Source organism: Scyliorhinus canicula, chromosome 17 (genome assembly GCF_902713615.1).
Source record: "Scyliorhinus canicula chromosome 17, sScyCan1.1, whole genome shotgun sequence".
Lineage (NCBI taxonomy): Eukaryota > Metazoa > Chordata > Chondrichthyes > Carcharhiniformes > Scyliorhinidae > Scyliorhinus > Scyliorhinus canicula.
In genome coordinates, this window is record NC_052162.1 from 85,395,964 (window position 1) to 85,409,872 (window position 13,909).

Below are 13,909 nucleotides of genomic sequence, written 5' to 3' on the forward strand. Positions count from 1 at the left end.
TCAGTTTGGGTTCCGCTAGGGTCACTCAGCTCCTGACTTCATTACAGCCCTGGTTCAAATATGGACAAAAGAGCTGAATTCCAATGGTGAGGTGAGAGTAACTGCCATTGACATCAAGGCAGCATTTTACCGAGCGTAGCATCAAAGAATCCCAGCAAAAATAGAATAAATAAGAATCCGGGGGGAAAACCTCAACTGGTTGGAGCCATACCTGGCACAAAGGAAGATGGTTGCGGTTGTTGGGGGTCAATCATCTCAGCTCCAGGACATCACTGCAGCAGTTCCTCAGGGTAATGTCCAAGGCCCAACCATCTTCAGCTGCTTCATCAATTATCTTCCTTTCATCATAAGTCATAAGTGGGGATGATCACTGATGACTGCACAATGTCCAGCACCATTTGCGACTTCTGTGAAACTGAAACAGTCCCTCCCCACATGCAACTAGACAATATCCAGGCTTCGGCAATTAACATTTGCACCATACAGTGACCATCTCCAACAAGAATGAATCTAACCATTGCCCTTGACATTCAATGGCATTACCATCATTGAATCCCCCACTATCAACATACCGAGAGTTATCATTAACCAGAAACTGAACTGGATTAGCTCTTTAGATACTGTGGTTACAAGAGCAGGTCTGAGGTTAGGAATTCTGCGGTGAGTAACTCTGCTCCTACAACACTCAAGAAACTTAAAACCATTTAGGACAAAGTAGCCCACTTGATTGGCACCCTTTACATTCACTCCACCCCTGATGCTCAATAGCAAAAGTTGTGCTATCTGTAGATGCACTGCAGGAACTCACCAAGGCTCCTTAGGCACCACCATACAAATGTATGACAACTACCATCTAGAAAAACAAGGGCAGCAGAAACAAGGGAATACTGCCACCTGGAAGTTCCCTTCCAGGCCACGCACCATCGTGACTTAGAAATATATCACCCTTCCTTCACAGTTGCTGGGTCAATCTCCTGTAACTCTCCATAACAGCACTGTGGGTGTACCTGCACCACATGCACTGCAGCGTTTCAAGGAGACAGTTCACTATTACCTTCTCAAAGACATTTAGGGACAGGCAATAAATGCTGGCCTAGCCAGTGACACCTACATCCCATAAATGAATAAGAAGATGCAACAGTCTTGCACTTTTGGGGTTGCTAGCTACTGATATGACATAAAACCAATGTCTCTTCAATTTCAAATGGTTCAACTGGAGATCCCATGGCATATTTTAAGAAGGTAAATGTGATCTCTTCGTGCCTTAGGCCAATATTGTTCCTCCCACCACAAACACCAAACAGATTCATGTTTGCAAAATACAATAGCAACACTTCAAAGTAAGTATTTGTATGTGAAGTGAATGTTTGCTGCATAGGTACCAGCTTTATATTTTTATATTTTTCTTATCTATCTATATGAAATGCATCTTTCTCTCCAAACTATATCCTCTTTAGACTTGGGAACGTGAATATTATCGGTTGTGATCTTCTCCAATGTAAAATTTTCCTTCAAAGCTTGCTGTTCGGGGGGGGGGGGGGCGAACCTGCTGGAATTCTTGATGGGCGGGGGGACCTGCTGGAATTCTTGATGCTTGAAAAGGTCAAATTTGAACTGAGGGGAAGGACTGAGGGGAAGGTTCTGCTAGTTATGGGCATTATTCATTATGCACTTTCTAGAATTGGATTACATCGAACTTTGGGGGAGCGGTGGTTGGGAGGGTTGGGGGGAGGGGGACTGTATGTGTTAATGGTGACTATGAGTGATTCCTGATTCGTCATTTGTGTTAACATTCGGGCTAATGTTTGGGGGTTTGGTGGGAGGATATGATCGTTGTTATTGATATGTGGATTGACATTGCATTTGTTACTGATTATTGTTTATTGTTGGGTGTAAACTTGTGAGAAAATGTGAAAAAGGAGTATAAAATATTTTTTTTAAAAGCTTACTGTTCAAAAGTGTTTCATTTTCTCCCTGTGTGATTTTCATTTGTTAATTTTTGTTGTTGTCAACAATCATATTGTGTTAATTTATTGTTACTAACACTGCTTTGACTGTGTAATTTGAGTGCCTCTTGCATTGTTTGGCATTCAAAATGGCCACTTTTGAAGTCTCCCTGTTCTCTTTGTATACTGTTCAATGTTTTGTTTGTAATATTTGTCAATTTTGCTTGTCAATTACCTATTCAATCTATGGGAGATCTAAGTTCTGTATTCTTCCTCACTATTTAGTTTCAGTTTTGTCTGCCAATTTAAGAAGCAGACAATTGTTTTCTGCGTCCAGATGACATATTTGAATAAGGTCCAACAATAACTCCAATAAGCTACACATTTATATATGTTTCTTTAAAAACACACCATCCGTGTCGTTAACATTGTGAAACAAATAGATAATGTGAAGTCAGGGCCCTGATGTGCATCTTTGGTTGTGCCTCCTGTCTTCAAAAATTCTGGGACTGCAAGATATGAGCCATAGCCTCTGTTTGCGTTTTTTCCCAGTATCAGTTAGAGGTGCAGCTGAAGAGGAGACCAGTTCTATATTTTATAGTGGGGCCAGAATGAAGAGTGCCCCTGTAAAAGTGGCTCCACAAAAACAGTCTTCACTGCTGTCATTCTGAATCCCTCACATCACTCTTCATCTTGAATTTGAACCCTTCACAGACCTACCTGATATTGAGATGATCCTGAGCTGGCATGCTGCCCCAGGGCACTTGGTTCCTGCCCGTACCCCACTGACCGATGACCTTCAAAAGGGTCCTGGCTTCCAGTTAACCGTGATTGTGGAAAAATCCTACTCCGGGATGTTTAATTTGTGGTTACAGGGCGACAGAACATTTGTACAAAATTTGCAAGCTTCATGCATATGATAAATTTAAAGGAATTTTTAAGCAACTCTGAATAATATTCAACATTGACTGAGCAGGACTGTGGCACAGCAGCACAATAAGCATCCAGTTTTACCTAACAGTGACAAGTCTGTATTAGTAAGAAGTCTTACAACACAAGATTAAAATCCAAGAGGTTGATTTGGAATGACTAGCTTTCGTAGCGTAGCTCCTTCATCAGGTGAGTCACCTGATGAAGGAGCTCCGCCCTGAAAGCTAGTGATTCCAAATCAACCACTTGGACTTTAACCTGGCATTGTAAGACTTCTTAATGTGCCCACCCCAGTCCAACGCCGGCATCTCCACATCAAGTCTGAATTAAAGATGAATGTGTGAAAATGACAGCAAAGAGAAGACCGTGTTCATATAATAACATGCCTCATGTCCAAAGTTTGACCTACTCTGCACGTTGCCTTTGAGGCAACAGTGTTGGGGAATGGATGTGGTTCACCTCTTTCTAGAATGTGCCCTTGGAAAGAAGGTGGAGAGAGTTGGAGTGTTTTGGTCGATGTTCATCTCAAGCAGCTCTGTGACACATGGCTCTGTGCTCCATGACACACACTGAGACAAACCAACTGTGGTTGGAGAATCATCAACTCGGTGAAGGATGTTCTTTCCCCCCCCATGGAACTAGCCTGCCCGCCGATCGGTAGGCCACCATGGAGGCCCTCCCCCAACCAGGATGGCCCCCGCAGACAGAACTCCGAGGTCCCGCCGGGTGGGACCATACGTAACTCACTCCAGCGGAACTCGGCGGGCATTTGGCCCATCGAGGCCTGGAGAATCGCCGGGGGGCGCTTTCAACAGCTCCCGACCGGCGTGGCGGCAGTGGCGTAGGCGCCCGAAAACAGGCAGTCATTTGTGCCTGTCCCAAGCTTTAGTGCATCGCTCAGCACAGCCTTGAACCTTGGAACATGCTTAAACATGTTGGTCCTCTGGTGCAGAGAGTTGTCCTCGACTGAGTGTTACAGACTGGCATGTTCCAAGGTTCAAGGCTGTGCTGAGCGATGCACTAAAGCTTGGGACAGGCACAATGGGGAGAGGTTGCTGTCTAAGACCTTTTGGCTATTGTACACTGAGGGGCTGGAAATTTTGCAGAACCCTTTGGGCTGTATGCCTGACAAGGAACGTACATAATGAACATCAAAAGTATTGAAATTGTACTGAAGCACTGCAGAGCGGACATGCTGGAAAGTTGAATTCTATTGCATTCTCTGTAATTTTTAAATTTGAAATGTATTTTCCCTCAGGCTGTACATTGACATGAAATCTATATTGTAACTATCAATAGAATTACAATTGTATCGAGGGAACTAGGAGTTGAACATTCTGTTTAGAGACGAGCCAAAATTTATGGCACTTCATGTAATTTTCAAGTTGATATGTTTTGTAACTTTTACAACTTTTATGAATAAAATTTTGTTTGGAAAGAAAAGACTAAAACCTTCCCATCAAATCCATGTCATCTCCTGAGAGAGTTGAAAAAATCAAATAAAAACTGAAAACAAATTTGGAAAGTTTCTTCCTGACTTCTTTGAAACACAAAAACGAGGAGACATTCACTAATTTTATTTTCTTGGTAATATTAATTTTTTGTTTCCACTAAAAATGAAAGATAAACAAGATAGAGATGGAGGCAAACAGAGACGATGCAAACTGTTAGAGGAAAGCGCTTGGTATTAATCAGCAGCAGGCAGATGGAGGAAGTGATCTAGAAATGCAGATAATTCCTAACAGCAAACCAAATTCAGAGGGTGGCAGGAGAGCCTGCACTGGAAGGCTGCAGTGCAAAGTGATTGGTGGGGAGGGTGGACAATCCGAGGTGAGTGAAGGGCGTTGGCTGGAGCTTCATGGACATAGACCTAAAGTGATTTAAATGGTGAGGTGGGGGGTTGGGGAAGCAGGTACATCCTGAAGAGCTGAGAGGAAGCACTTATGCTCCTCCCAGCCCTCATGAAGTACTGGTAAGGCATTAAATGGCAGAACCTGAGTTTTATCACCCCCTCAATGAAATGGCTGCTAAAATCTGAGGCACATTGCCTCATTAACATATTTAAATTGACCTGTCTGGGGAGCAGATTAGTCACTGATACCCCTTACCCCCATCCCCAGTCCACCTCCCATTAAAACTGGTGAGCATGTTTACCATGGATTGGGGACAAATTTCAGGTCTTATAAATTTAAACCTATTTTCCCATCTGTAATGGCAATGGTGGAGGTGGGAGGGTGGGTGGGGGGATTTTCCTGTTGTATCTTCTATGTGAGTAGTTTTAGGGAAATAAAATGACCATCACTTTATCTCATTTTGAAACCTGACTATAATTTGGTCAAAGAAGATTATATTGCAGTCTTTTTTCAGGACTTCTGTATGTTGTCCACAGTAGTTTTGAGAAAGCTCAGAGAAAAGTTAGCTAATTGGCACAGATAAACAGATGGAATGCTGCAATACATTCCACCACTTAACCTTCTGATACCCTCAAATGGCATTTGTTATATATATAGATAGAGAGAGAGTGGTGTCATATTTCCTGTACACTAACAACTGTGGTACAGGCTACCATGACTTAATTTTTTGTACTTTGTGGTCTTTGGCACAGATTAATTCATTCTAGTCCCACAAAGTGTGACAAAACAGTTCAGCAAAGCTGCATCAACTAAAGATGGCAAAGTTGACTACAACCATTAATACAATCAAAAATCCTAGCTCCTGTCAAAAGCCTGACAACAAAAGCAGCTTTGTCTCGCTGACGGGTTGCACTGAAAGGTTCTTCCCCCGATCTCTGTAACTAGGCCATGATAAGTGCAGCACGGTAGTGCAGTGGTTAGCCCTGCTGCCCCATGACGTCGAGGTCCCAGGTTCGATCCCGGCTCTAGGTCACTGTCCGTGTGGAGTTTGTACATTCTCCCCGTGTTTGTGTGGGTTTTGCCCCCACAACCCAAAAGATGTGCAGGGTAGTTGGATTGGCCACGATAAATTGCCCCTTAATTGGAAAAAATTAATTGAATGATCTAAATTACAAAACAAAAACGAGGCCATGATTAAACCTGACGGCAGCATTTTGGCACCTAGCCTATAAAGTTATAATATTAGTGTGGCTCAGTTGATCTCACCTCTGAATCATGAGTTTCTGGGTTCAAATACAACCCCAGGCCTTGGGTATTGTTCCTACCAGCCCTAGGTGGAGTTCCCAAAAGTTATTGATCTGGGCGAGAGCCCTCAGTATGTCCAGCTGGGATACCCCCGAAGTGTCAAAAACCCGGGGAAGGAGGGATGTCTTTATTCAATCCACTCTCTGCTGGTAGCAACTGATTCACCTTAGGAAGGAGCAGTGCTCCGAAAGCTAGTGATTTGAAACAAACCTGCTGGACTTTTACTTGGTGTTGCAAGACTTCTTACTGTGCTCATCCCAGTCCAACGCCGGCATCTCCACATCGTGGTAGCAACGAAGGATCTAACCAGGTTCCATTACCCTTGGATTCCTTTTCAAGTCCCAAAAGGAGCCAAATTAACCAGGATTTAACGACTTAAGGTTGAGGAAGCTTATTAATTACTAAAAGGTCTGGAGAAATGGTAAAACACCTACATTCATACGATTAGAGGTAGGAGTTGAGTACAAAAATAAGTAAATAACAAAGAAGTTATACTGAACAGCCCTTGAGTTGCACGTAAATAATTTAAAAAAAAAAAAATTAATTTAGATTATCCAATTATTTTTTCCAATTAAGGGAGCAATTTAGTGTGGCCAATCCACCTACTCTGCACATTTTTGGATTGTGGGGGCGAAACCCACGCAGACACGGGGAGAATGTGCAAACTCCACACGGACAGTGACCCAGAGCCGGGATCGAACCTGGGACCTCAGCGCCGTGAGGCAGCTGTGCTAACCACTAGGCCAACGTGCTGCCCTGCACGTAGATAATTGATGCGTTGCATCCGTTATGATTATGTTCAGTACAGTTGACTTTTGATTGATTGTTCAGTCCTGGTGTCCGACAGTTTGGTAGAGATTTCATTTCTTTTACAGCTGTAATCCTGTTGGCTTATCGACTTTCACAGCAAGTGAGAGAAAGCTTTCCATGTTCCTGCAAAAGCTGGCTATCTTTGCCAGGACCTTCACTCTTCAGTGTGGCAAACGTTCAGCTTTTTTTTCTCACAACACACACACACATATAGACCAACTTATGGACAGAACAGCACAAGCTGGTAGCAAGCGGCTTTTAACCCCCAAATGTGTGGATTCCAAGTAGATTCGCCTATCTTGGAAATGAGAGGGCCATTATGACCTTTTGTCCTTACTGGAGATGGTACTCAGTCTTTGGATGGTTTTACAAGTACTTTGTCTGGATGTACAGGGCAGGGTTCCATTGTTCCTCAGAGAAATTCCCTGCGGCAATTCATGTCAATGGCTAGTTGTACATTGTCAGCCATTTGCGGTCTCACTGTTCATTTTTTAAAAATAATACAACTCAGGAATTTTTAAAAATCCAATATTTCCTTGTGTAATTCCAGAATATTTCTCCATTGCCATAACAAAACAAACATCAAAGCTAACACACGAGAGTAGTACTGAAGGAGTGCTGCACTGTTGGAAATGCCAGCCTGCTCACATTGTGTGAGAGATGGCATGCTATGATCTTGAAGAAGAGCAGGGGAGTTATACCCGACATCCTAGTCAATATTCACCCTTCATCGTCATCACAAAGACAGATTATCTGGTCATTGTTACATTTCCGTTTGTAAGAGCTTTCTGTGTGCATTTTGGCTGTCTCATTCCCAACATTACAATAGTGCCTACATTTCCAAAGTAAAGCGCTTTGAGACATGATGGTCATGAGAAGTGCAATATTAATGCAAGTCTATTTACTCACCATAATTGTGCTGTTAATATTCCTGTGGTAGTATGACTAGAGGTACCTGAGAGTGTGAGCTGCAATTGGTGTAGAAGGCTCGCTGCCCATTGGCCCAAGTGTTGTCTTCTCATTGGTCGAGAGGAAGGTAGCTCCGCCTACAAGGTGGAGTATAAGAACCAGTGTTTCCCAGCAGCCATCGTTCTTTCTGTACTCCTGCTGCTGTGCACACTTCTTGTAGATTAAAGCCTTCGATTAGGACTACTCCTTTGTTTCTGTGTTCATTGATTGCGCATCAATTTAATCTACAAGATTTTAAAGGATAGAGCTCCGCATCAAGCCGGAGTATCTACGACTCAACCCCCACGCAGCGAATGCAACAGCCACATTTAAGCACTGGCTGGCTTGTTTCAACAGCTACCTTAGTATGGCGGAAAACGTACCGACGAAGGAGCAGAAGCTACACATCCTCCACTCGTGCATTGGCACCGCCATCTACACGCTCATCGAGGACATGACCGACTACAACGTGGCCATCGACCTGCTCAAAGGACACTTTGTGCGGCCGGTAAATCAAGTCTATGCTTGGCATTTACTAGCCACAAGGCAGCAGATCCCTGGTGAGTCACTGGACGATTTTTACCGTGCCCTCCTTGTACTGGGGAGGAACTGCGGCTGCCCACAAGTGTCTGCTAATGAATACACGGAACTCCTCATCCGAGACGCCTTTGTTGCAGCATGCAGTCCCCACAGAGACTATTAGAAAGAGAAACCATGAGCCTCACGGAGACATGGTCCCTCGCTACCTCCCTAGATGTCGCAAACAGAAACGCACGCTCTTACGCCCCCGACTGCACGGTGGCCCCCTGGGCAGCATGGAACTCAGCGTCTCTCTCCCCCACGGACACGGACTCCCCCAAGGCCTGCGCCGCAGGGCACCCCGAAAAACCCGCGGGGCCCCGCTGCTATTTTTGCGGCCAGGCAAAACACCCGCGACAACGTTGCCCAGTCCGTTCTGCAACCTGCAAGGGCTGCGGGAAGAAAGGCCACTTTGTGGCCATCTGCCAGGCCAAGGCGGTCGCTGCGGTCCCGGGCAGCGACCGCGGGACTCCCCCTTCTCCCTATCCAGGGGCCCCGTACAGCCTGTAGACCTCGCTGCCCCCATCCCCCAACACCACATTTGACCTCCGGGCGCTGCCATTTTATGCCTCCGACGCCATGAGCGACCCCCGAGCGCCGCCATTTTGTGCCTCCGACGCCACGTGCGGGGGACGGGTGCCGCCATTTTGTTCACCCCCCACCATGTGCGACCGACGGGCGTCGCCATCTTGGATCGGCTCCGAGGACCCCGCGGGTGACTACTCACTGCCCGGTGAAGACTCCAACTATCTGCCACGACTCGCTTCAGTCACTCTGGACAAGTCTCGACCCCGCACCTTCTCTACGGCAACAAGGATACTGCTCAATGGGCACGAGACAACCTGCCTGCTGGACTCCGGGAGCACGGAGAGTTTCGTCCACCCCACCATGGTAAGACGCTGCGCTCTCCCTGTCTACCCGGTCAAGCAAAAATACGCCCTGGCCTCTGGCTCCCATTCAATGCAGATCACGGGGTGTTAGTATAGCAGACCTCACGGTCCAGGGGAGGGAGTTTAAAAATGACAGACTCTACGTCCTCCCCCACCTCTGCGTGGCCGCACTCCTGGGGTTAGACTTCCAATGTAACCTCCAGAGTCTAACATTTAAATTCGGCGGCCCTATGCCTCCTCTCACTGTCTGCAGCCTCGCGATCCTCAAGGTCGATCCCCCATCCTTGTTTGCAAACCTCACCCCGGATTGCAAACCTGTCGCCACCAGGAGTCGACGTACAGTGCCCAGGACCGGACCTTCATCAGGTCCGAGGTCCAACGGCTTATGAAGGAAGGGGTCATCGAGGCTAGTAACAGCCCCTGGCGAGCACAAGTTCTGGTGGTAAAGACCGGAGAGAAGAATAGGATGGTCATAGACTACAGTCAGACCATCAACAGGTTTACGCAGCTGGACGCGTACCCTCTCCCCCGTATATCCGGCCTGGTCAACAGGATCACGCAGTACAAGGTCTTCTCCACGGTGGACCTCAAGTCTGCCTACCACCAGCTCCCCATCCGCGCAAGCGATCGCAAGTACACTGCGTTCGAAGCGGATGGGCGGCTCTACCACTTTTTAAAGAGTTCCCTTTGGTCTTCCAAAGGGAGATGGACCGAATGGTCGACCGATACGGTTTACGGGCAACCTTCCCGTATCTCGATAATGTCAACATCTGCGGCCATGATCGGCAGGACCACGGCACCAATCTCTGCAAATTCCTCCAGACCGCAAAGCTCCTGAATCTGACTTACAACAAGGACAAATGCGTGTTTAGCACTGACTGCCTAGCCATCCTCGGCTACATAGTGCGAAATGGAGTGATAAGCCCCGACCCGGAACACGTGCCCCCTGATGGAGCTCCCCCTCCCCCACTGCCCCAAAGCCCTCAAGAGCTGCCTCGGCTTTTTCTCATATTACGCCCAGTGGGTTCCCAACTACGCCGACAAAGCCCGTCCCCTCATCCAAACAGCCACATTCCCCGCATCGATGGAGGCCCGCCAGGCCTTCAGCCGCATCAAAGCAGAGATCGCAAAGGCCACGATGCGCGCTATCGACGAGTCCCTCCCCTTCCAGGTCGAGAGCGATGCGTCCGACTTAGCTCTGGCAGCCACCCTCAACCAAGCGGTTCCCTCCATGGTTCCGAAATCCGCCACTCCTCAGTCGAGAAGGAAGCTCAGGCCATAGTAGAAGCTGTGCGACACTGGAGGCATTACCTGGCCGGCAGGAGGTTCACCTCACAGACCAACGGTCGGTGGCCTTCATGTTTGACAATGCACAGAGGGGCAAGATAAAGAACGACGAGATTGTGCAGTGGAGGATCGAGTTGTCCACCTACAACTAAGACATCTTGTATCGTCCTGGGAAGCTTAATGAGCCTCCCGATGCCCTGTCCCGCGGCACCTGTGCCAACTCACAAGTGGACCGCCTTTGAGCCCTCCACGCGGACCTCTGCCACCCGGGGGTCACCCCCTTCTTTCACTTTGTAAAGACCCGCAACCTGCCCTACTCCATCGAGGAGGTCAGGACAGTCACTAGGAACTGCCACATCTGCGCGGAGTGCAAGCCGCACTTCTACCGCCCTGAAAAAGCGCATCTGATAAAGGCTTCCCGTCCCTTTGAACGCCTCAGCATGGACTTCAAGGGTCCCTTCCCCTCTACCAACCACAACACGTACTTCCTCAACGTGATTGACGAGTACTCCCGCTTCCCATTCGCCATCCCCTGCCCCGACATGACCACACCCACCATCATAAAAGCCCTCCACACTATTTTCTCCCTGTTCGGATTCCCCGCTTACATTCACAGCGATAGGGGGTCCTCTTTTATGAGTGACGAACTGTGTCAATTCCTGCTCAGCAAGGGCATTGCCTCAAGCAGGACGACCAGTTACAACCCCCGGGGTAATGGACAGGTCGAGAGGGAGAACGGTACGGTCTGGAAGACCGTCCTGCTGGCCCTACGGTCTGGAAATCTCCCAGTCTCCCACAGGCAAGAGGTCCTCCACTCAATCCGGTCACTACTTTGTACATCTACCAATCAAACGCCTCACGAATGCCTTCTTGTCTTCCCCAGGAAGTCTTCCTCAGGGACCCCGCTCCCGACCTGGCTGGCTGCTCCCGGGCCCATCCTGCTCCGGAAAAACGTGCGGGCGCACAAGTCGGACCCGTTAGTCGAGAGGGTCCAGCTGCTCCACGCTAACCCGTAATATGCGTATGTGGAGTACCCCGACGGCCGACAGGACACGGTCTCCCTACGGGACCTGGCGCCCGCCGGATCCCCGCCATCGCCCCCGGCACCAGCCCCCACCCCCCCCTCCCAACCGCAACCGCTCCCCGCAGGCGCTCCTCTCCCTGGCCCGCCAACCACCGCCTATAGGGCCAGACGCCCCTCCCCCCATGGCCGGCCCTCACCAGCTCCGTATAGGGGTATGGAAACATCCACGAGGACCGGATCATCGCTCCCCCCCCTTTCCCCGGCTTCTCAAAAAGTACACGCCCCCCCCCCCCCCCCCCCCCCCCCCCCCCCCCCCCCCCCGCTTCCTTTCTCAACAAGAGGTGAATGTGGTAGTATGACTAGAGGTACTACGGTACCTGGGAGTGTGAGCTGCTATTGGTGTAGAAGGCTCGCTGCCCATTGGCCCAAGTGTTGTCTTCTCATTGGTCAAGAGGAAGGTAGCTCCGCCTACGAGGTGGAGTATAAGAACCCGTGTTTCCCAGCAGCCATCGTTCTTTCTGTCCTCCTGCTGCTGGGCACACTTCTTGTAGATTAAAGCCTTTGATTCGGACTACTCCTTTTCGGTGTTCATTGATCGCCCATCAATTCCCATTGAGAGTGTGCATTGCAGTGAGGCTGGATTGACTTTTTGAATGAATTGTTTGCACAGAAGTTATTTGTTGCTTTTTATTTACAGCACAGGAGGCCATTCAGCCCATCGTGTCTGCACCAGTTCCCAAAAGAGCAACCTAGCTAATTCCATTCTCCAGCTCCGTTCATCGCTTTCAAGTATCTCTCCAGCTCTCTTTTGAGACCGCATATGGAATCCACGTCCACCACTCTCCCAGGCAGTGCATTCCAAATCCCAACAACTCTCTGAGTGAAGAAGTTTCTCCTCATCTCACTCTTGGCTTCTCTTGCTGACCATCTTGAAATTGTGACCCTGAGTCACTGACATGCCGACTAGTGGAAACAGAATACCCTCCTTTACCCTGTCAAAATTGTTCAGAATTTTGAACACCTCAATAAGGTCGCCTCTTAATCTTCTTTGCTCCAAGGAGAACAAGCCCAATTTTTAATTGTATCTAAAATTCCTCATTCTAGTAAATCTCCTCTGCACTCTCTACAGGGTTTTAACATCCTTCCTTGAATAAGGTGCCCAGAACTGAATACAATACTCCAAATGTGGCCTGACCAATTTGTAGAGGTGTATCATCACTTGCTTTTATACTCTATGCCTATATTTATAAACCCAAGGATGCCATAAGCCTTCTTAACAACTGTTTTAACTTGCCTGGCCACCTTCAGAGAATTATGCACTTTAACCCCGAGGCCCTCTGCTCCTGTCCTCGTCTCAAAAGTTGTACCATTGAGCCTATATTGACTCCCCATGTGATACAAGTGTGTTCCAGGCAAGAATTTATAATTAATCTTTTTTTTTAAAGTCACATACAGATTAGTGGTCAATTTCAGCAAATTTACAAATCTCCATTGAGTTTTCAGTGTGCAAATCTAATATTTCCTCCTGTTTTTAACCTATTTGGGATATCATTGAAATGCACCTGATGAGTCAATTTGTTCAGTGATTTTTGGACTCTGTGAACATACCTCCATTCCTTGGCCCTACCTTTTGTGATCTCCTTCAGAAATACAATCCTCTGAGTTATTTGCTCTCCTCCAATTCTGGTCTCTTCAGCATCTCAGGTCTTAATCCAACCACCATTGGCTGTCATACAAAAGTAACCAGAAATTGGGTGGGCAATTTTAACAGTGCCTCCCTCACTACTACTGTGCTAAGCGGCACTAAAGTTTCCCAATTCAAATTACCTTGCTGGATCCAAATCTGGGCAGCAAAATCTGCCATTTTCATTGTGTTAGGGAAATGGAATTTGCTGTGGGAAATTACTTGTGTTATTAAATTTGTTCCAGCCATCTTTTAGCTTCCAATTGACGTTTATTTTAGATTTAGCTCAAGTCTTATTTGGACCCTGATCAAACTCAAATGGATGATCGTGGGTTTGAGCTTCCAATTTCTGTTACGGACCAGTTGGGGGGTGAATTCAAGCAGGATCCATTTCTCCTCCCACCACCCGCCCAAAAACAGAAAGGTGTTTTTGATTTGCTTCCCCTGTCATAAGCAGGGCCAAATTTCCCCAACCCCTTCGTTTTGGTGTGATCCGATTTCTATGAATAACCCCACTGCAAACTCGAGATAGGATAAACCCTATTCCTGCGGTTAAAAAAAGGATCGAGAAAAGAAGGATTCAGAGTGCAGAGACCACAGAGAAAATAAATGGGATGGAGTTCTCCAGCCTCCCAGTCGCGTGTTTCTCGGCG

At 47.5% G+C, this 13,909-nt stretch overlaps 1 long non-coding RNA gene across 1 annotated transcript in view; it reads right to left on the minus strand.

Annotated features, from left to right (window-relative positions):
- Window positions 1–13,909, minus strand: part of LOC119951283 — a 284,359-nt gene that overhangs the window by 42,888 nt on the left and 227,562 nt on the right. The window lies entirely within an intron of this gene.